The sequence below is a fragment of the Silurus meridionalis genome, chromosome 2, assembly GCF_014805685.1.
Source record: "Silurus meridionalis isolate SWU-2019-XX chromosome 2, ASM1480568v1, whole genome shotgun sequence".
In the NCBI taxonomy this organism is placed as follows: domain Eukaryota; kingdom Metazoa; phylum Chordata; class Actinopteri; order Siluriformes; family Siluridae; genus Silurus; species Silurus meridionalis.
In genome coordinates, this window is record NC_060885.1 from 11,711,525 (window position 1) to 11,732,277 (window position 20,753).

Here is a 20,753-nt window from a genome sequence, read left to right on the forward strand (position 1 = left end):
TTCAATAGCAAAAGACCGCATCCGCTTCTGTCAGCCAAGAAAAAAAAAAAAAGAACTGAAGCTACACCCGGCACAAGCTCACCAAAACTGGACTGGTTTCATGAACGTGATAATGAGGACAATCTATTTCAGTGGCCTTCCCAGTCACCAGAGCAATTTTGGAATGTGGTCAAATGGAAGATTCACAGCATAAAAGTGCACTAAATAAAATGCAGACACTGGATGATGAAATCAAATAGGCATGGACCAGAAGCTCAAAAGAAATGTTTCCAAGATCTTGTGTAATTCATGCTATGAAGAATAGAGAGCAAATCAACTCGCCCTATCCAGTATTAGTATAGTGTTCCTAGCAAAGTCCTCAGTGAGAGTATGTTACCGTCTGCACTGTGCGGCAGTATTTTTATTATTTGTTTTTTTAGAGCCATGTCAACATGGTTAAGTTCATGGCGAAAGCTTGGTTCTGTTATACAGTTGGATAGAAAATTTCAATAAGCTGTTTAAGATTACTTTTTTCTAAAAACTTTAATATTACGATCGGGTTTACCAGTAGTATTTTAACACAGTGCTACAGAATATATTATCCATTAGGTGCTCGAACATTTGGCCAGCGTGTAACTACAATATACACACGGTGACAGTGAGCTAAAAGAATCTAGCTGGCATGTCTGATCAAAGGAGCAGGAGCAGCGCTCTATTACTTGTCACACAAAAACCCAACCATACACTGATCCTACACATATGGCTGGGGGAAAAAAGTGTCCTATTACTGAAATATGAGCAGCAAGCCTGGAGTGTTAAGCATCCAGTCAGTGTTAATCCTATACCGCTTATGCAGATACAGGCAGAAATGGTTTATTTTGCCTCCTGGAAAAAGACAGCATGATGGCATTAGCCTCCCAAAAAAAATATATAAATAAAGCCTTAACTCAAAGTCTATCTGTAAAGCACTGACTCACAGAAGCAGGAAGGTTTCAGCTGAGACACATAAACCTGAAATATGCATGGTTTCTGTATTTCTATATTACTCTCTAGTGTGCAGCTGTATATGTAATGCCTAGAAAGATAATGCTGGATGCTTTGTTTGCATTCTCCCATCACATTTACAATGTAAAGGATACACTCATAATCATAGAGCACTTATTGCTGAGGACATCTCAACACACTGATAACCCACACACACACACACACACACACACACACACACACACACACACACACACGCGAGAAGATTATTTATTTACGCTTGTACCTCGCACATAAATGACCGAGCATGCAAAATAGTTACAGATTACATACCAGATTAGTGCAGAACCCCAAAACTAAACCCTTCAGAATTTGGCACACAGGTCAGTTTGAGTGATGCAGATGAAAGGCTGCTTTAGAAGCTGAAGAATCTCCATTGTAACATCGGCATCCTGTTAACAGCAAAAATGGGGAAACAGTCCACAGATTTATCTTCAACTCGTCAAACACAAATCAAAAAATAACTTTACTAAACTTTCCTTCAGGCCAAGCTGTGTGTGTCTTTAATGGATTACATTTTTATTGGTCCAAAAAATGCTGTTATTTGCACATTTCTGAAAAATATACCAACATCTGAGCTGGTGTTTGTTTCTTTTTTGCATGTAATTCAACCACAAGTAACGTTACAGTATTATAAAAAAAAAAAAAAAAAAAAAAAACCTTTACTTTCAAAATGTTTAAAAAAAGCAAAAAGGAGAAACTAACATTTAAAGATTCAATTTCAAAGACGACATCTCTAGCCTTATATTTATAGTCTATCCTAAACATTACTGCCAAATCTGAACGAATTATACATTTACACAGAGTTCTCATTTTGATCATCAGTACCAGTTCATCCCATTCCTGAACTGAAAGTCACTCTTGGCATTTAAACACCAGTCTCATCACCGTCACTTCAATCAAATGAGCTCAGTTCATGTTCCTAATTAATTTAGTCAGTTCTGTTCTGAATTGATTAGGCTTATGTCCATTTTGCTGTTGCATTTAGCTATTCAACTTAGATAATTGCATGAGAAACGCACACTTAGCTAGCAATGCTGAAGACCTTTTTTGTAGCTGACTGATCGTATTCAGCAGTGCATTAAACTGGCTTCTTAAAAAACATGACTTACAGTTGAAGTAGAAAGTGGCCTAAATACAAATATTTTCAATGTATGTAAGTACTGTAATTTTTTGGGCAGAAAAACTCACTATTGGTCCACACATGGTTTTTGGATTTTTTTTTTGTTTGTTTTTTTTAAACAGTTTACACATTTAGCAAAGACTGATATGTTTTTACATTTTTGTGCTAAAATTAACATAAGGCATTCTTGAGCCAAAAAACCATTTAATAATGTAGACCTATTTGGACGTAAAGAGGTCACCCTGATAAACTAATCATTTTTTTCACGAGTCTCCTCAGTAATAACTTTTACATCCAAACTGCTATAAAAGTCCCAAGGGAGGAGAAAGTTTCCTACAGTTTTTAGTTGAATTTTCCTCAAACATTTAGGGAACTACTCATTATTTTTTAGAAGATAAAAAGCTAATATTGTGCATGTGCTACAAAAAGTTATTGTTTCATACAAGTAGCTTCCATTCAGGTGGCTTTTTTAAATCAGCCTGGAGGACCTCGCTTTTTCTAAGAACCTTAATTTCTTAATGGTTGAATCCCTCTTCTTCACACACCCTTTTCTGCAATTTGTAAAGTATTTAATATCAAATCGAGGGTCACATGCACACTATGCTAAAATGATTATGCAGAACAAGGCACATCCAGGAATCTTATCATAGGAGAACAGAAAAAGATGAAGACATTGGCAAATCTGGAGGAAAGCGATAACATGTACACCTAATCCCAGGAGAGATTTCATATACTGTAGGTTGGAGAAAAGATATTACACAGGATGGACTGCATGGAGCAAGTTGAGGAATATAATTTAAACATAAAAAAAAAAAAAAAAAGTCTTAAGAATATTAATTATACTTATGACAAAATATCAGGGGCACACACTGATAACATTCACCTTCACAAGGACACAGGCAAAGTGTATCTAACTCCCAATTCAGATTCCTGCTTTTTCTGTGTGAGCACAATTACAGTCAGAGAGAGAGAGAGAGAGAGAGAGAGAGAGAGAGAGAGAGAGAGAGAGAGAGAGAGTGGGGGTGAGAGCGAACGAATCTTGCATCTGCCAGGTGCACTGAATCTCAGAAAGCAAGTTACGTACCGTAAAGTGTTGTAGGTGTAAATATAAACAAAGAGAACTGCACTCCCTATTCACCTACTAAGGCTCTCTCTTGTACACAAACACACAAATTCAAATTAGCTGAGCTTTACTTCTATAAGAGCCAGCAAATCCCATTTGTTTACATGAGAGCTAATTAAGTGCTTTGAGGACGAAAGTGCCAACAGTATTTCTCAAGAGAGCAGAGAGAGCACCATGTTAACGTGGAGCAGTCTAAGCATGCAATGATTTTCTATGTGCACCATATATTACTAAACTGTTGCTAAAATAACGATATGAAAAGGCGCGGGTCAGCGCTAAATGCAAATACAGACCTAGTGAACAGCCGAAGTAATGTGATCGTCTCGCTCAGCTACAGCATTTGCATAGTAACAGAATTGGTGCAAATTACTTGCCAAAAGGAAGTCGAGGCAAATGCCAGCAGCGGGTCTATAATAAAAAATACAAGCCCATCATTACACTACCTGGAATTTGTCCTCTTGTGAAGTAAGGACACGACCCGAGGGCCACCTCTTTCACCTCTCCAGTCACGTTTTAACAGGCAGAACAAAACACTAATAACATACCCGAGAGCTACTGTTAGTCTTTCAAGTAGTATGGAAACAATCAAACAAATCAACGTTTACCATTTACAGTAATGAACTGCTATTAGTTTAATACTCAATTGTAGGGTTGTTCGTTCCAACTGTTTAAAATTCAACTGGTAAATCAAAGCTCTTATTGCAGTACAAAATTAGACACCAGAGGGGATTTAAACCATATATATAATCTTCATTTTATAAGCTTTAGAGATCTAGGAATGCCAAATTAGTTTCAATTCCAGGTATTTATAACTCCATGTTTCTAACTGCTGAAACAAGGAAGATGAATTATAAAGCCGAATAATTATTTGGAAAAATCAATTTTTATAAATCAATTTGCAACAACATAAGTTTCTGGTAAATAAATGTTGCCTTTAAAATGTTGTGTAAAATGCCCTTTAAAGCGGTTTCCTTTCACGTGCTCCTTTGTCTCTCATGCACATTGCACGGTACTTCACTGTAATATTGAGCAACAAAGAAGGGGTTTAAATGTCCTTAAAATAAAAAAAGGACAAGTTTCTGGATTTATCATCAGATGACAATTAAGATGCGTTTCACACCACATCCTCTTGGGTGCTACCTAGAAAAGCCTGTCTGCTTGGTGGCCATCTTGGCAACGATCCTGAGTTACTTCGAGTAAAAAAAAAAAAAAAAAACTCCTAATAAACCTAATGAGGAAAAACCCACAGAAATGGTTCCCATAATATGATTTGAGCAAACACTAACAAGGTTAAATCAAATAATATAATGCACATCGTTCTCAAAATAAAGGCATAATCTACTTTATAAAAGCTGAGTCAGATATAAATGTTTAACTGTGCACAGAGTAGATCATTGGAGTCCTTCAAGTATGGTGTGCATGCAGAAACAGATAACACTGTAAAACACAGTTCGATGTGATTTAGTTGATAATACCTTCATTACAGACATTCAGGTCATGTATAAACCCAATACAGCTCCCTCTTAAAGTATGAATGCTATGAGAACTCAAAATACTAAAAATGTCACACCTGTAGTGTTTTTTTCCAGAGCTGAGGGATCATGAGCACTCTGATCCTGCTAAACACTCAAAAATATTCTGCACATAGTCAGATTTCAAGTATTTTTGAAGATCAACAAACTTTCTGAGAAAGGCGCAATTTAGTGTGCTGGCTTTTCTTAAAAGACTGTAATACAGACAGTAAGAGCAGGCCAGCATGTCATCTCCAATTTAGTTTGGATCATCGACTAACAAAACACAGAACTGCAGATGTAACCTGCATGACCCGCAAGCCCTGTTGGCCAAACTGTTGCTCACATTAAAATAGGTCCATGTATACATTTGTTGCTAGTTTAAACTTCATTCAACACTACCAGTGGACACTGCAGCGGAGCTTTATTCTTTTATTTTGTCCAGCTTTAACATCTTTTAGTTTATTTGAACAAACATTCCAACTTGCACACCAACAGACTCATTAATGAAATCCCTCATCTTGCATCTGTAATTAGCCAAGCAGGTCATTGCTGCACTGCATGCTGGGATTTTGAAAAAGACAGTTTGCTATCTCCACTACCTTTACACGGAACTTATTTAACATGACCTTGAAGTTTAACCTGAAGATGCTTGTCTTGGTTTTAAGGAGTCTTGGCCATTACAAATTACCTTCTAAATTCTTGCAATTGTTTCTGCTATTAAACGCCACTGAAACTGCACCCCTGCTTCTGCCAGACAACTTTTTACAGGAGTAACGAGAACAAAGCACAAACCCACAAATCAGCACCAGAAATGCTCAAAGCATCACAAATATTTCAATATAAGCATATTTCAGGGTGGACTTTTCCTATAAAGCCCCAAGAGTCTGAATGAATGGTTAATGTAAGCAGACCATATAAGCTATAATTATAAATAATAATACTGTATCTAACAAAACACATCATTCTGCACTTTTATTTAAAAAAGCTAACAAAATGAACAAAAAACAACACAGTGGATTCACGTTTATTATTATTATATTTAGAAAATACCAGTGTTTATGCCGGTCGTATCATTTTATTTTGTTGTATTTTTCCGCCACCCCTTAAAGACCGGTCCGTGAAAATATTGTCGGACATTAAACCGGTCTGTGGTGCAAAAAAAGGTTGGGGGCCACTGTTCTATATGAATGGAAGAAACAGCTGCACCTTTCCGACGCTCGCTTTGGGTTGGTTTTTGGTTTAAACGGTGTTCATTTTCAAATCTTTTTTCAGTGCGGTTTTAAAAGGCATGTCAGAACACATTTCTGCTTTACATCTAATAGGAAATGAGCGGCACTGTTGTCACTAACAGCTGCTTCATCATCATCATCACACACACACACACCCTCCTGTTTTTTTACGTCGATTTGGATGGAACAAGATGAAAAGCAGCCAAACGTAATATTAAACATTACCCTTGGAGAAAGCTAGCTGTGTAAAAGAGCTTCATTTTTCCCAGTAGTGATTCTAGTTCACAAAAAAAAATATCTAAGTTCATTTGATTCACACATCTGAACTTGTAATATTGAATCATAAATGCAAATGCATTTACAACACCATGTTGCCTGGTGCATCCAATTTTGTTTGAAAAGTGAAGGCCATTCACACCGAATGAAAGATTTTTTTTTTTTTTATTCTTTCTTTTAAATTGAAGCCGTGACTGTAGCTAAAAGAAATGCTCAGTCTGTCTGTGGGAAGCTCTTTCAAATAGTACGGTCACTTAACTGCTGCAGATAAGCAGGGACGAGCCGGCATATTCAAATCCTCCAGAGAGTGTGAGAATCACTTGGCTGAAGACAATATGACTTTCCTGAGCAACAATATTGTGCCAAAAACAGATAATACAGAGCTTCCCCCTAGTGTAGGCAAATGTGGAAACATAATCACATAATCCCTGAACAGACTTCTTAAATGATAACACAAAACAGAAGTTAACAACAGGCCTCTTGATTGGATTCCTCTTTAAATCTGTGAATTTGGTCAGAAATGTACTAATCATTCATATAATGGCATACAAAGTCACACAACTGACAGTCTTTTATTATTAATGTGCCCTTATGTGAAATCATTTGAAAACACTGCATGCTGAGAAAGATAGTCAGATGTTTTTCTCTCTGGTTAAAACCAGTTTCATAACGTGCACCTGGATGTGCGCGCACACACGTACATGCGCCATTTGCACTATTAGCTCATGTGCAGGAAATCCAAACCAGACCTGACTGTGAACACTGAACTACAATCTCCAACAAAATCAACCTGACTGACTCGATTAGAAGTTAAAAACAGCACAGCACCTTCTTTATCCTAGTGAAATAAACTCGAAGCCAGACCACACTTTTCTACTCCCTTGTAAGCCAGACAATCAATCCATCATAAACTGCATAGCCAAACGTTTCTGGACATCTGACCATCACACTCGTATGTGCTTTCTGAACATCCCATTCCAGATTTAGTCCTCATTTGCTACACTCTTCAGGAACGGCTTCCCATTAGATTCTGGAGCGTAGCGGTGGGGATTTGCTCACTCAGCCACAAGAGCATTAGTGAAGTCAGGCACTGACACCAGGTCCGGTGTGCAGTTTAAATTCATTCCAAATGTGTTCAGTGGGGTCGAGGTCACGGCTCTAAATAACTTCATTTCTCCCACTCCAACCTTAGAAAAACATATTTCCATAGGGGAAAGTGGTAGTGGTTTAGATGTTTGGCCTCTGATCAAAAGGTCCTGAGTTCAAATCCCTGCAGCACTAAGCGGCCCCTGCTGGGCCCTTTAGCAAGGCCCTTAACTGCTCAGCTCTATAAATTATATAATTGTAAGCTGCTCTGGAAACGGACATCTACTAAATGCTATAAACTATATTAAAACCTTACTTGGTGTACAGAAGGCATCATCATAGAACATCATTGAGCCAATTAGTTCCAAGCCAAATTGTAATGCTATAACAAAAAGATACTCTACCCAACACTCTGACTAACTGCTTGGGAAACACACACACACACACACACACACACACACACACACAGGTGCAATTGCCAGGTGTCCACAAACTTTTGGTCAAGTGGTTTGGCTGATGGATTGATGTTCCCTCTGATGTTTCCTACATAAGAAAGAATAATAATAAAAAAAACACTATCAATTTTCTGTAGTGTAAAACTATAAGGTGTTTTCCAGCCATAGTCTTCCACTCAACATTTTAGATATTTTTTAAAATATCAAAATATATTTTATAAATATTTTGTTCTCAATAAAAATGATGTTTGCATCAAAAGTAAGCTCATTTAATTGAGAAAAAAAAAAAAACCTGAAGCTTAAATGTTTAACTTATATGAGTAAATGAGTTATTTGTGTGTTTATTTAATTTAGAGGGTTAAAACAGTGCACTGGTACTGTAGTAGGGCATGTGTAGGTAATGATTTCCCCCCCTTTCCAGCCCATCCTTTCTCACAGGATGTTCTCCAGCCCATCCTTTCTCCCAGTGCCAACAGTCTTCATACACATACACGCAACTAAATTCCAATAGCACAGCTGCTCTCGACATGCTTTCCATTCAATGCGAAATATTCAAGCCACTACTTGCTGGGAAAAGGCTGCTGACTAATTGCAGTATACGTAAAAATTCAGTTTTTAGTACAATAAATATAAAATTAAATATAAAGGGCATGATTTAATGATTATTCAAAGTCATTTTCGTCAAAATCTAGCCAACATAAGTGCTTTGTCTTATTTCACTCTTAACAGAGAGCATTAACCTTTAAAATACGGATAACAAAAACATCCTGGTTTATTTTTTTTCTAATGGACAGAGAAGCACTAAACAAACAACAGTAAGCTATAAATATTTTCAGATCTCCAAAGGTGCTCTGGTGAACCTTGCTCAAGGCCCTGAAAATGTTATCTATTGTGAAATTATTGTGCTCGCTCTCGCTCACGTTTACCAAATTAGCTTACTGTGGATAAGCGGAAACATCCACTCTCTTCAAGGCCAAGCATGTTTCAGATCCTCTATGGTTCCTTGTACTAGCTTTGAGTGTGGGAAATATGGAATATTTGTGGGGAATAAATAACTAGTATAAAAATCACCTGTCTATAAGCCGTCTACACCAATGAACTTTACACAGGCTTTAACGAAAGACATGTCACACACGGTGTAACGGGAGAAATATGTTGCGCTTCCTTTAGGAGCATAGCGGTATTTTGGGATTAGCATGCCACTGCATTTTTTCCGGTATTACTGCATGTGTGCAGGACCGAGGATTATGTCCTTATTATTTTCTGATGCTCATTTCTAAGTTTCTTTGACTAACCTGTGACGCTGTTGCCAAGTAAAATAAAAAAAGCACGCGTTTTGGAAACCTGTCTGTGCTTATATGATTTCTGTTGCAACTGGAGTTAGCGAGCTCTCCCTTCACCCAGACTCAATGCGTTACAACAGCTTGTATCTAAACAGTAGCCGACCAAGTAAGTCATTGGTCACTGTCTTCCTCCTTTCTTTCACAACTATTTCTCTCGGAAGTTTATCTTTTGGCATCATCGTGCGTTTAAAAAACGTTTTTTCTCCCGATGCCGTGCAGCTCAGAACACAGGTGAGGTGCGTTTTTTCGTTTCCGTTCGGAAATTTCATTGGTCTAATGTTATGGGGTTCAGTTTTTTGGCTTGAAGTTTGTGAAACCGGGAAAAACCCAGGAAAAATTCATAAATAAGCCGCTTCTTTGTTTAAGCCGCGGTGTTCAAAACGTAGGAAAAAAGTAGCGGCTTATAGTCCGAAAAATACGGTATATGATGGTTTCTTTTGTGGGTTGTAGGTTCTGCTTACACTCGCCATCCAAAGGCACGAGGTCAAATGTTACAATCTGACATAGAGGCTTCCAGACCTTGGTTAAGCAGATAATCCACCTCTGTTTAATGCACATGTCCCAATCACATGCAAGCAAATATCAGGCTGCTGTAAGCAATTTACTGTACAGGAACAACATGCCTGCGCAAGATCCGATAAGGCGCATATATCCATTTCTGCATTCGAGAAGGAGTGCGTTTAGCAAATTCGTTTTGCAGAAACAGGCATCAGGTAAACAGCAACTGCAGGTTGTGATAACAAAACAATGGCAGCTTGTGGTAAATCATAAAAAAACAGATCAACAGGTTTTTTAGTTTTTTTAAAGTTTACAAGTCAGTCCAGCAATATTCTTCAGCTCAGCGTATGTAAGTTAAATTAAATTACTGGCTGGAGAAGTAAAGGGGATGAGAAGATTCAGGTTAATAAAAGAGACAGTGCAGTAGCACAGCAGATACTGTCACAGCTCCAGGATCCTCCGTTCAATTAATTTAAACTCAATTAATTTGTGTTTATTTTTTTCCACCCCAGATTATATAACCAGTTGTCTAGTGGCATAAATAAAGTGTCCCTAGAAGTGAATGTGATTTTGGAAGGTGTATTCGTGGCGTCTCACAATACACGTTCCAAGGAATGAAGACTGAATCCTCCGTGAACGTCATGAGGACATAACAGATGTTCGATGTGAGCGACTTACAGTAATGCTAATAGCAGAATGGGAATAAAAACTGCATGTACACAGCCAGGGAAAAAGATTTTGTTGACTGGCACAGCAAATAAAGATCATGCTTCTGAATCGCACTGCATGCCGCACTGAACAGCTCGGGTGAGGCGCAGTCTCCATTACAGAAATGTAAATGACTGAGCAAAATAATGTATGTATTAATCATGTAACTGTCCTAGCGCAAAGCATCACTGCGAGGTTAAACATGAACGGCAGCCTCGTATGATTATAGCTTAATGTGTGATGCAACGTGAACCCAACACGAAAACATTCACCACAATATGATACTTAATTTAATTTAATTCCCTCCTTGAAAAACCATACACTTCATTTTTCCATTGTCTAGATCGATGCCTGTCAGTAAATAGTTGGCCACGAAACATGGCACTGAGCAGAACATCTGGAACTTGCACTTGCACTGTGGGCAACCTACTGAATATATCCAGGCTATAAGGTAAAGCTGAAGGTTGGGAAATGACAGTGAGTGAGAGCAAAGAATTAGTTCATGAACAAGGCTTAAACAGGGAGCCTTAGGACTTGAAAGAGAAAGGATGATGCACTTTGCATGCAGCCTGCTGTTTCATCATAAAATATTGTTTTTTCACTTCGTTTGATCTTTCGTTTATAGCTAATTGAATGAAAATCCTAGATCTTCCCTCTAGAGTCAAAAGAGTCACACAACCCAGCCCACTCATTCAAAGCTGGAGCGTCTCTTCACAGCAAGCCATCATTAGCATGTTGTATAAGAATCTGCTCTGAGATAGGACACATGTAACATGTGATTTATTACTGCCTCATCAGACTCCTATGAACTGACATCATGATTAACTGCTTTAGATCTTGAAGTCAGGCCAATGCAAACTGTTCAAATCCTACTCAATTTCATATGCATTCAGAGGCCAACTTGTGTCTGTCCTACAGAAAGACTATTCCTATATGGACATTAGTTAAGAGGACAGAGTGTAGGTAATGTAAGAAATAAGCATAATTTTAAATGTGTAAATTAATATAGTACAGTGCAACCTCGATACTCATAGAGGTTACGCTCTATGACCCCTTGCGAGTAACAAAAAAATTGCGAGGTTTTGTTTTTCTCCTTCTAATTGTTCCTTTTTCAAGGGGAATTGTACATGTACTGCACTGAAAACTCAGAACTTGTGAATTACTTGTCATAAATGTTTTATTTACTACTTTAATTGAATAATACAATAATAAAATAGTTTTTAAAAATTATGTAATTTATTAGTACAAATGTTACTCCGTAATTTCGAATTTTTCGGCGATATACTTCCAAATTAAAACTCGAACTGTCGAGATGTCAAGGTCGAGTAATGAGGTTTCTCTGTACATCATATAATATATAGTATATCGTATAATACATGGTATATAGTAATATCTCAGGAGTCTATACTACTTTCTGAATCCTATTCTATTAATATACACTCGTTTTATCTGATGGGGCACAGTGCAGTATATCAGCACAGTGCAGGATATCAGCACAGTAAGAAAGCCAAACAAAAAGAGCATCCACTTTCTCCCAGTCTGCCACCTTCATCTGGTTCTGATTCAGAAATCCAGCTTCGCATATGTAATGAATATTGATCGGAATCTGAGCACTCAAACTATATTAAAAAAAAAAAAGAACTGGGTCGGAGAAAAATCATACATACACACTATGTATATTTCAAAACCAAGCCCTGAGGCGTTTTTGTCTTCCAACTGAGATTGAGGCACATTTCCGTCTCAGCGAGAAGTGTCTGGTAACAGCTACCGGCCAAAACATGACAGGAAGGCAATACTGATTGCACAGTATCTCCCAGTGCATCAGTAAGCAATAACACAGTACGCGCTCAGGACCGACTCATTTGTTTAACCAAGATAAAGTTTGTGAAAAGAAACACAGGAGAACAGCGAGTCCTGGTATATTCAAACTAGCAAACGTCCTGAAATTGTCCAGAAAAATGTGCAATATAGACAACACGGTTTAGTTCAAAGAGGCATTGTTTATGTTATTGTTAAAAAAATAAATATGAACAGTTTTATGAAAATATGAATATGAAAACTCTCTTAACTCAAGATAAAAACTTTCGGCTTCTCCCGTTAGGGGTCGCCACAGTGGATCACCTGCATGTTTTGATTTGGCACAATAATTTTTTACGCTGGATGCCCTTCCTAACGCAACCCTCCCCATTTATCCGAGCTTGGGACCGGCCCTAAGGCTTGTGCAACCTTAATGGCAGGTGGTGGTTCCCTGACCGGGGATCGAACCCGGGCCGCAGCGGTGAGAGTGCCACATCCTAACCACTAGACCACCAGGGAACCTCCCTTAATTCAAGATAAACATTGGTTATTCAACTCATGTTCTTGTTATTTACACCTAATGAGAACTAACTAATGTAAATCTCAATTTGATCAACTTCAGATCATAAAATTTGCATGTTTTACTAAACTATCATTTCTGGAAAATTATGTTTACAGCATTTATCAGACCCCCTTATCCAGAGTGACTTATAGAAATGCTGTGGAGTCTCTTTAAAAACACATTGTTAGTTCAACAAGTAGGAAACTAAAAACACCATCAAAAACATTTTGGTGAGGAAAAAAAAGACCACAAGCCAAACCAAACTCAAATTAACCCAAATGTTTAATTTTGACAAAAGAAATGGCACTGTATAAACTTGTCTGTACATAGCCGCAAGCAGTTAAACATCTAATCTGACATGGATTTAACCCTCCCTTTTATTATTAACTTTATCTATTATTGAACTTTTTTTAATGGGCATAGAAGTGAGCCAAAATAACGTTTAGCCTTTACCCTGATTGTTTTGTGCTTCCATCTGTCTGTACCCCTGGGCTTGTATGGAGTTTTGTGGGCATCACTACATGTAAATGTACATGTACTGGAAACGCACTTTGTCCTTTAAAAGAGATCGACATACGCATGCGAGTACAAAGAAAACCAACCTTTCCAAAACTTCTGTAAATAGAGAAGAGTTTATGTTTTGGTTTGGCCCAGCTTACTTCAATATTTATACACACACGTCATTACTAAAAGATAAGTAAGGCCTAACCGCCGCGTGTTGTTACGACCCATGAGAATACACTTTTTAAATCAGTTTAGGACATGCTTGGCCATTGACTTTACCCTTAATCAATACTAAAGACTTCAGTGTTTACTCCATTATTTTTACACAGCATCAGAACATAGTAACCCAATGTCCACTTTGCAGAAACCTCGCCAATTAATGGTCAAACTCAATTTCCAATTTTTTTTAATCTGCACACTGATTTTTATTTTAATGGTTTGTATTTGTAGAAACGAAACTGGAGGTCATGACTAAGAATTGAAGCACCTGAACTTGTGAAAAACGAAACCCTGCACAATTCTATAAATAAAAAGCAGATTTTATTATGATCTTAAGCACTTTTATTATGACCTGCCAGGCTTATTATTGAAGTGTTACATGGCATTCAACCATTAACAAAAATTATATCCCAGACTCTATTTTTGTACATCTAATCAAAATAGATGAGGTATTATATGAACTATTATGAATCTTAACTAAACAATTTATTACATTTATTATAAATGATGATCAACCATAACACAGATACTGACACACAGTACTGTCAGGACAAGGAAACTCTATTAAAAGCTCTTTAATGCCTAAGAAATTCATAATTTCAAGTTCTACTACTGATAAATTTGGACTGAGACATTAAGTGAATGAGTAACTAACAAATCAATCACCCTCAGTCATGTCCTTGATCTACAGGTTTGTTTACTGCTTTACTCAAAAAACAGCATAACATAACTGAGGCTTTATCTGGGAAATCGAGCAGAGCTAATTACTAAGACAGCTACAAAAATACTAGCAGGTGAAGGGACAAGGTTATAATAAATAAATAAACACTTCCATAATTAATTTCCCAGAAAAACCCAAGCACATGCCAGTTAATTTCCTTATTTATTTAGTTTGCTTAAAGCAATATAGGGGGGGTAAAAGATGAGGCAAAAATTTGGTGTTGGGAGGTAGACTTACATATTTGGGTCCATGAGGCAAAAGCTCATGAAGTTTTTTTTCTGGTTTCTGTATATGCTTTGCAAAAAACTAAACTCTAGAAACTAATGATCCCAAACACTCTTGAATATAACATTAGGTGTATAGCGATGGTAATGTCATGTCTGAAGCAGTGAACTTGCCATTAAACATAAGTAATTCAGCAAACACCTTAACATTTTAGTACATGAACTAGCCTTCGCTCGTTTTACTGCTCTCAAAGAGAGAATGATGTTCTGGTGTAATATGTTTGTAACATCAGCGACACATACACACATCATTACACAGCCATAAACATTTATAATAAGACGGATACTTTTACTGTAATCAAGATTAGGGTTAAAAAAAAAAAAAAAAGATTGATCAAACATTTTAAAGGCTAATATGTTTATGATGCGCACTTACGAAGAAAGTGTAAATGGCTGGTTTTATGTGCTTGGGCAGATTTTGCTGGTCAGCAGATTTTACTGATGATTGTAAAGAGTAAATGTGTTTCAGTGAGTCTAAACACCCCCAGCACGAGTACCACATTAACCGAATGCAAGCCATTCCAAACTATCTTGATTGAGGAAAAGGGGAAGAAAAAAAAATTTACAACACTTTAAAACAGAACAAATGCTCCTACTAAAATGTTAATGTACCTCCATAGATCACACTGTCTAAATGGGGTTTTATCCGCCTCCATGGAACCACTGATGGTTTCAGAGCCTGGCAGTTCTGTTATTAAGGTAGCCATTTAGCAAATTATGCCAATTAAACATTTCAGTCACCCTGGCCAATCAAAACAGCAATTCTACAAAAAGGGCCATTGTGTCTTTCTTAAATGAGCGACAGATCGATTATGAAAATTCTCCTAGAGAACTGAAGACATCAATTAATTGTTGTAGCCCCAGAACACCACAACAGTCAAACACAGCTGGTAAGAAGGAGTGTGGACCTCTCAGGGCACAGGGTCTACATTTCTGACATGCAACCCCTCAGTATGAGTCTTAGGACATGCATTTAAATGCCTGGACACTTTCCATTAAAATATATGAGAATTAACGAAAATATATTGGAATTAATGTGAATAAAAACTTTCTTTCGGCTTCTTCCGTTAGGGGTCGCCACAGCGGATCCTCCGCATGTTTGATTTGGCACGTTTCTATGCTGGATGCCCTTCCTAACGCAACCCTCCCCAATTTATCCGGGCTTGGGACCGGCACTGAAAGTGGCTGTGGTTGGTTCCCTGACCGGGGATGGAACCCGGGCCGCAGCGGTCAGAGCCACTAACCACTAAACCACCAGGGAACCTTATGGGAATTAATGTGAATAAACTGGGAAAAATAAAATATAAAAATAAAAAATAAACATTTAATGCAACTTCAGTTCACATTCACAACAGCACACTTACTTCAGGGCTACTGAGGCCACACCCCCTACATGTACTGTGCATTTCTCCATTATATAACACAGATAATTTAATGAATCCTGCACAAAAGATAATGTGAAAAAAATTACATTAATGAAACACATGTTTAAAACATTCATGTGCTGTGCATAAGCTACTGTGCAATAAAATTATACTGACAATTAAATCATAAATGTCATTTTCTTTTATCTGTATTAGTTTGCCTGCATGTCAGCTTATGACCAAAGTTTATATACATTTCCCCAAATTTCTAATTAATTCATCAATTTCCGTAAATTCCAAAATGCACATAATTCAGAATAAGTTATTTTAGCGTAAATATGGATCTACCAAAAATACTGTTTTTATAAATTATTACAAGATTTTAGATTATGTTTGCTGAAATAACACTGCCGTAGTTGTTTCAGAATTAGACGTTCATATTTGTCAAGCAGTCTCCGATCATTCGATAATACAAAGTTCATGATGATCCATAGCCTTCTATGACTGGGATCCGGAGGAGCAAAACTGACCGCGTTCTTTGAGTGGGAGGGAACCTACACGCTCCCGTCAATAACCGCAACACAAGCCAATCATAAGCCGTCACAATCTGTCTGAAAGTGAGCCAGAAAGCTCCGTAACAGGCATTCTGACACCCTTTAAAACAGAGTAATTCTGTTTTCTGCTTATACTTACGTGACAGACGGCAGAAACCAAAACTCAAGGAAACAAGATTAATCAGTGTTTCACGGGATAAAAGTAAGCGCAAATCATGTTTTATCTTTAACGGGTGACGTATGACATGAGCAAACACTAGCCATGATCGCATGCATAGATGTCTGACATCCCATATGAATTCATTACAAAAAGCAGATTCCCAGCCAGTCTGTAAACCTTCTCCATTTATGTCCGACTTATATAATCCAATCCAAAGTTACATCCTTATGAGGAGCAACATTTAGTGTCAACAACATCTCTGTGTGAGTTCAGCCAGCGCACCAAAACTTTTTAATGGTGCAGCTTGCTCTTAATAAGTTTTAGATTATTTCCGTCTCAGCTTAGCAGGGGATAATGATCGAACAGACAGAGGGAAGCAAAGTTTATAAACATAATGAAGTTGTTCAGCTTTGTTCAATCTCACAGTTATTTTGAATAGATTAAAATCTCTAACATGTACCACCTCAAATGAAAGAATGCATCGTAACCCACAACCACAAAGTAATCAGACACAAAAGTTTACCTGCCTATTTACCGTTATTAAAAGGATTCCCACCTTTCTAAATGGATATAGATTTCATCAAAATTGTCTAATCAAGCTACCGATTGAGGTGTTTACATAAACATTCTTACATCTGACTGAGTTTGTAGTCTGATAAGCAACAGATCATTAGACTGTCTGTAAAAATCAGTTCTTGAAATCATTTCAAAACAAGTTGATCCTGCATACACAGGTTTGAAGCTGGGTGTGTAAAAACCACCAGCTGAGTAAATGAATTTCAATCTCAATAAAAAACAGTATAATGAATGCAAGTCTAATGCAATGTTTAATTCAATTTCCATGTTCTCCTAATTGATTTGAAATTTAAATAAAAAATGCCCACTCTCAATCGCTGTCAGAGTAAAACCACCACTGTAAATTCTACTTTAACCTCCGTCCGTGAAATAGCAGTTTGAGAAGATGCCGTTTCAGCACGATCCGAATCGTCCCTCCCTGGATGGTAGTTATGGTATAATGGGCAGAGCGGGCTTTTAGGTTGGAACTGGCAGGTGACCAAATGAGGAATATGCACACACAAATCATTATCTGTCTGGCACATTCTGCTATGTATCCTACGCACGACACAGCCTTATTATTGCACCACCCAATCTTTTTAAGAATATCCTTCAGGATCGATGAACTGAATTTTATATTTGAGGTTTGTGTCATCTCCAGCATGTGTTTTTTGGAAAATCCCTTATCAGATGTAGTCCCCCCCTTTTTATTGTTATAATAACCTCCACTCTTCTGGGCAAGATTTCCACAAAATTTTGAAGTGTGACTGTAGGGATTTGCTCATTCAGCCAAAAGAGCATTAATAAATCAGGCAATGATGTCAAAACATGGAGACCTGTTGTGCATTCAGGATTCTGGTACAATATTCATGCCAATAATGTCCAGAATCTGTGCAGGCTTCTCAAACTTGGCAAACCAAGTCTTCATGGAGCTTATGTTATTGTGCACAGGAGCATTATCATGCTGGAACATGTTTGGGCCCCTCAGTTCCAGTGAAGGCAAACTACAATGCTACAGCATATAAAGACATTCTAAACAACTGCTCTTCCAACATTGTAGCAGCAGTTTGGGGCATGAACAACCAGCACCCATGCAAAGTATATACTTATCTCCTAATCTAATTTCCGGACTATAAATCGCACCCATATATAAGCCGGAATTTGACAAAGATTCTTATTTTGAACATAAATAAACTGCAGGTGTCTACACTGAAACTAATGAACTTTACACAGGCTTTAATGAAAGACAGTGTCCGTTACATGGTGTAACGGGTGAAATATGTTGTGGCTCCCTTAAGAGCAGAGCTGCATTTTGGGAATAGCCTGCCGCCGCATTTTTCCCGGTATTACTGCATGTGTGCAAGACCGAGGAATATGTCCTTAATTTTTTTCTGATGCTCATTTCTAAGTTTCTTTGACTAACCCGTAACGCTGTTGCCAGGAAAAATTAAAAAGCACGAGTTTTGGAAACCTGTGTGTTTTATATGATTTCTGTTGCAACTGGAGTTAGCAAACTCTCCCTTCACCCAGACTCAACACGCTACAACGGCTTGTATCTAAACAGTAGCCAACCAAGAAAGTCATTGTTCACTGTCTTCGCCCTTTCTTTCACAACTATTTCTCTCGGGAGTTTATCTTTTGGCATCGTCGTGCGTTTAAAAAAAAAAGTTTTTTCTCCCGATGCCGTGCAGCTCAGAACACAGGTGAGGTGCGTTTTTTTCGTTTCCTGTCGGAAATTTCATTGGTCTATTGTTATGTCACTCAGTTTTTTGGCTTGAAGTTTGTGAAACCGGGAAAAACCCAGGAAAAATTCATAAATAAGCCGCAGGGTTTAAAACGTGGGAAAAAAGTAGAGGCTTATAGTCCGAAATACACAGTAAAAATAAAAATAGTAAATAGTAAAATACAGAGAGAGAGAGAGAGAGAGAGAGAGAGAGAGAGAGAGAGAGAGAGATCCTATGAGTGAAAATTTGGGTTATTTTAAGGCCTGTCTCTTCAAAATGTCTGAAAAACTTTACCAACATTCGGCATGCCATTGCATGTCATTTCAAAAAACAGCTTTCAGTTAAACCAGGACAAATTTCATTGTTAAAGCCTGTTACATTATTAATACATTCTGAATCCATGTCTGTGACAGCTTTTGTTATTTTGTCAGTGTTTTCCGCATTGCAGAATCCAAAGTACTAAAACCTAACCTCTCTCTGGCTCGGTCTCAAACACATAACACATGAGACACACACACACACCTAAAGAACAGCAGGCAACAAAGCACAAGACGTTCACAGCAGAAGCTGTTTATCAGAAACATGCAGGTAAATAGATTTCGGTGTAAGCACATGAAAACACATTTAACACAAATGCACCTACAACTCAGGATGACATGTGAAAACACGACTACAGAACAAGACACTGTGAACAAGACACCTTTCTATTTAGGATAATACCCTCTAGGCACATATGCATGCTACATGCTTTAAAAACCTGGCACTAACACCTAGAGACTTTCATCTAGATGAAAATCGTGCAAAGTAAATCAAATCAAAAAGCAGAGAAGATCAAATCTTAAAAGTTTTAATAATCTGTTTAGGGATTTTTAATGCTTGTCTGTCTAACTCACACACTGAGCCTTTCACTTCTTTTCAAGGATACACTAATACCATATGAATGAAGGGGGACTCCTCTAGAACGGCCAGGCAGTTAAACCGACATCGACAGCAGGATTTCTCTAACTTCGCAGAAGTCACCTTCGGCATGTCACTAATTTAGTCTTCACCTTATTAGTTATTTGCGATGAGATACCGCAGCCAAACATGACAGATATGCTCCGGTTTTGATGAGCAAACCAATTGAGAAGAATTACAACACGAAGATAAGGCAGCACCAAGCACCTGCCTAAAGGGTTTAAATGAGCACTTCAAACCTCTCGAAATAAGACGTACAAGCGTTCAGATGATAACGCCTAATTATTTCAGGGAATACACCCACAATAACGCATCAGTGCACAGGACACGTACGGTACTCACAAACTGTCCACAAAGCACACCGTAAATAGAGTAAAGATGAAATATTAAAATGTATTTAATCTTTGTTTCTTTTTACTTTGCATGTATAAGCTACATGTCTGCAATTGCTGTGCATAAAAAAAACACGAAAAAAAGACAAAGGAGAAGAGAAAACTTGAAAGAGACAGATGGAGATTCAAAGACAGAGAGCGTGAGAGTGAGAGAGAGAGAGCACAATTTATCAATTGACTTAATTATGAGCCATGATTTGTGTATTGATTCCTGACTGTACGAGGAACACCCTACAGATAATCAGACTATTAGCTTTGTTTACTGTTGACAATAATGGATTACTCGTTTGGAAATCAGACCTGCATGTGGAAAAAGTCACTCAGCAGCCTAACTGCATTATTCGATCATTCCATTAGTCTATGGTGAAGTGACAAATATGAGCAAACCTTATCTAACTTTAATAATACCATATGAATGTTTCAGCATCTGAGCAAGTTATTGTACAATAACCCGTCTGCCTCTGCATTACCACATAATATTTTTCTACTTTACCAGAATGAGACAAAAAGCAAATATTCTCGGCTGATTGCCTCTGCTTCGGTCACCACACAGAGCTTTCCGGCAACACGGCATTATATTAG

General features: G+C 37.7%; 1 protein-coding gene across 1 annotated transcript in view; it reads right to left on the minus strand.

The window, feature by feature from the left end:
• The window catches only part of ndst2a (N-deacetylase/N-sulfotransferase (heparan glucosaminyl) 2a), a 116,702-nt gene that overhangs the window by 92,554 nt on the left and 3,395 nt on the right, over positions 1 to 20,753 (minus strand). The window contains 1 exon segment of the mRNA XM_046872442.1: positions 1,297 to 1,415. The gene's annotated coding sequence lies outside the window, so the exon portion shown is untranslated.